This window comes from Elephas maximus, chromosome 20, assembly GCF_024166365.1.
Source record: "Elephas maximus indicus isolate mEleMax1 chromosome 20, mEleMax1 primary haplotype, whole genome shotgun sequence".
In the NCBI taxonomy this organism is placed as follows: Eukaryota; Metazoa; Chordata; class Mammalia; order Proboscidea; family Elephantidae; genus Elephas; species Elephas maximus.
The window spans coordinates 44891024-44895167 of record NC_064838.1 but is presented as its reverse complement, the minus strand read 5'-3'; positions in this window follow the sequence as shown (position 1 = coordinate 44895167).

The window sequence follows — 4144 nt, the reverse complement described above, 5'->3', positions numbered from 1 at the left end:
ACAAACAGAAACTTACTTTCTCACAGTTTAGGAGGTTAGAAGTCCAAATTCAAGGTGCTGGTTCCAGGCGAAGGCTTTCTATGTGACTTTGGAGGAAGGCCCTTGTCTTCTCAGCTTCTGCTTCCTGGTTCCGTGGAGATCTCCATGTGTTTCAGCATCTGTTTTACCCCCTCTCTGCTCACTGGCTTGCTTGTTTAATCTTTTTTATATCTCAAAACAGATCAACTCAAGACACACCCTATACTAACCTTGTCTCATTAACATAATAAAAAAACCCATCTTTAAATGGAATTATAACCACAGGCATAAAAGTTAGGGTTTATAACACATATTTTTAGGGGAAACAACTCAATCCATACTGACAGTGTTTTTCTTCAGCACTTTTGAAACATTACATTGTCTTCTGTCATTTATTATTATTTATGATAAGTGATGTCAATTTAATTGTAGCTTAATTTGAGATAATCTGTCTTTTCTTTTTAGGTGGTTTTAAGGTTTTTGTCATCATTTTTGATCTGCCACTTCACCAAAATTAGTTAATAATTTGTTTTTAGTTTTTTTCTCACTGGAACTCTGCATAATCCTTTGATTTTAAGAGTCATATCTTAAATTTTGGAATCTTCTCATTATTAACTTTAAAAAATATTGCCTCTGCCATATATGTTCTACTTTTTTCTTTTAGAACTCCAGTTAGAAGTGTGTTGGGCCTTCTTTTTCTACCTCATGCCTTTAAGTTTTTCTAATTAAATTAAATTAAATTAATTTATTTTTTATGTTTCTGTGTTTTATTCTGGATAACTTCCTCATATCAACCTTCCAGTTCAACAATTTTCTCTTCAACAGTGTCTAATATGTACCCTAAACCATTCGATGACTTTTACTATTTCATCATATTTTATTTCTAGAATTGCTACTTGGTTCTTTTTTCAAATCTGCTTATTTTTCCTTTTAATCCTAGTCTTTAATTTTGGTCTCTATTTCATTAATAATTATTAACAGCCTAATTTTCTACTATCTTTCAGGTTATTCTATTGTTTTAAGTTATACTTTAATTTTGGCTTCTATTTCTTTAATAATTATTAACAGCATAATCTTCTACTATCTTTCAGGTTATTCTATTGTTTTAAGTGATACTAGTACTAATTCTTCTGTTTGCTGTATCTGGTGATCCTGCTTCATGGTGATAATCTTTCCTCTTACTGTTTGTAAAGTTTGATTTTGAAGTCATCTTCTAAGACAGGTTGTTTTCTCAGGGGAAGTTCTGTGAACCATGGGCTAAGAAAGTTTCTCTATAGTATTGAGTATGTGTTTGCAGGAAGCCTAGGGACCTCAAAGGTCCTCAACCATGTTTTATGGTAATTTCTTGGCTTACATTTCTGGCACTGCACAGATATGTAAATTCAGACTCCTTACTACCGTATGACACAGGCCAGGGGATGAGGGCTCTCAGAAGTGGCTTTATTTTTTTCTCCAACTCATGGTCTCAGAAAGAAGCTTCTCTGCTGCCTCTTTAAAAGCCGTCTAAATGTCCAGAGTGGCCTGTTGTGAGAGCCTCTGATAAAAGAACTATTATTATAACTGACTTCATAATGGAACAGGTGAACAAAACTATGTAATCTGGTAGAGGGTCAGAGATATGCCCTGAGGGCAGGATGCCTGCCTGTGAGTTCTTGCTACATTCCAGTGTGACTCTGAGTTAATTATTTGGCTCCTTTTTGCTTTTTCTTTTAAATAAAAAAATTTTATATAAAATTACTCTTTTAATAAAAGACATTTTTGAGGATTATGTAATGCAGAGAGCTTACAAAAGAATTTTTTTTCAGGATTATATATGACTCAGAGTTATTTTGAGAATTAAATAACCAGATGTATATAAAATGCTTAACCCAGTGCCTGACACTTAAGTACTTATTAATATTGGTTTCTGTGTTATTATTACACTTGGAAGGAGGTTTATCACTTGGTAAATTAATTTGTCAAGGAAACTTAAAGGTGTTTTACTGATTTCATTCCATGTCTGCAGTGAATTATTCACCTGAAAGTTGTAGTCTCAACCTATTTTACAAAATATTCACCAAATAATAGTAGCAATAAAATATACACACACATACACTCTTATGTGTACGTTTTGAGGCATATAAACCAGAAGTTGCCAAACAAGAATTTTCACCATTAGCCCATCTTTCCTTGCGTTCATATGTTTCTGAAAAGCTCTTTCTAAGTCTACTTCCCCCAGAGTGAACCTAGGATACATGTGGAATTTTGAGAAAAGCTGAGTAATCCCTTTTGGCGATTTTTTTTTCCTAGTTGCTTAAACAATCACTTTTAAACAAAACCCATAGCAAATCCACCAAAAGTTTTGTAAAAGGAAAAAAAAAAGCAGCGTGACACAGAGAGGAATGAATAAACTGCCTATTGAATTAATTTTTAAAGACTTGTTCAGTGTGGTCTATTCGGCTCTGACTCATAGCAACCTTGTATAAACAGAATGAAACACTGCCCAGTCCTATGCCATTCTAAAGGTTAGGCAATCATTGTTGCCTCTCTCTCTGAAGTTAACATGTTTCTATAAGGAGGAAAGCAAGATTTTAATGGAAAAAGAAACCAGCCCTCCCCGTAGTTCCTCAAGGCCCAGCCTCCCCTTCACTCCCCTCCCCAGCCCCCCGCCCCCACGTTACCACTGTCACTCCCCAAAGATCTAAGTGTCCTCAGTTGGAGGACTTGAAAGTGCCCCCTTTCCTGTAACACGTGGGGTGAGACAATGAAAGCTCAGTATTGCCCCTTTGAAGAAAATTGTCCATGCTTTATTTTGGTTCATCATTTTTTAACAGTTTGGATTTATGATCCCTTCCACCTCACACTTCATCAGGCATGGGGAAGTTTGCAAAAATGATTTAATTTTTCTGAGGCTTTACAAATTTAAAAAATACAGACATGGATGAGTTCTGGTATGATATATCCTCAGTCCTTTCTCCTACCCTGTTCTGGGTACCCACGTAATATTTTGCCACATCAAAGGCCCAAATAGGCCACAGTTAGAGATCTAATAGACCAATAATAATACTATTATCAGCAAATATAATGGGGACATGAGACCTTGAGTGGTGCAAGTGTTTAATGCACTTGACTGCCAACTAAAAGGATGGAGGTTCGAGTCCTCCCAGGGGCACCTCGGAAGAAAAGCCTGGTGATCTACTTCTGAAAAATCAGTCATTGAATATCCTGTGGAGCACAGTTCTACTCTGACACACATGAGGTCACCATGAGTCAGAGTGTACTCAACAGCAGTTGATGTGTCACTAACCATAACCTAGCTCAGGAGAACCTTCCACCCCCCCACCCCCGCCTGAAATACAGTTGCAGAGTTTTATACCTCCACCCCTCATGGATGTCCAAAGCATCACTGTGTTTAAATTTTCCTGAATATTGTTGGGTGGAGTTGAATGGGGCACTCAGGGATGAAACAATGACCAAACTTGGTGATGGGCTTTGCTCCTTTGAGATGGGCTAATGCACCCAAGGAGAGGTTCTGACCTGAGAGGTTCTCTTTCTGGACCAAGCTGGACATTCACCTGGTGAGGCCTCAACCTTCTAGTTGTGATCCTGCACAACACAACTACAAGGGACAGCATCCACATAGACTATACCCCTGGGGTTGTGCAGTGTACAACCTACACAGCTGAAGCGAGTGGTCCTGGCCCTGGCTAGACCCACAGGTTTCTAGAACTGCACATTCCCTGCCTCCTGCCTGTTTGTCTGGGTAACTTCTACAGGATCAGCTCCCAAACTTGGGGTCCCAGGTATTCACCTCCTTGTGCCCTTTCCCACTCATCTCTGGAACTGTTTGAAGATTAATTTCTTCCCACCTTCAGGAAACTTTGAACCAGTTTTTGTAAACTGACAATTCTGTCTTCAGTACTGATGGGCCAGCAAGAGATATTGTATTAAACACACATACACGTACACGCACAAACACGAATATATTATAGATTCTTTTGTGTCTAGAAATAAAGAGGGTTTAGGTAGGAGCATCTGGAGGTAGGCATAGAGATTAGATCCTTTTTATGGATGTGAGTTGGAGTTTAGTGAGATTAAGTGATTTTCCAGAGGTTACCCAGATAATGTGTGGTAAAGGTAACCCCTG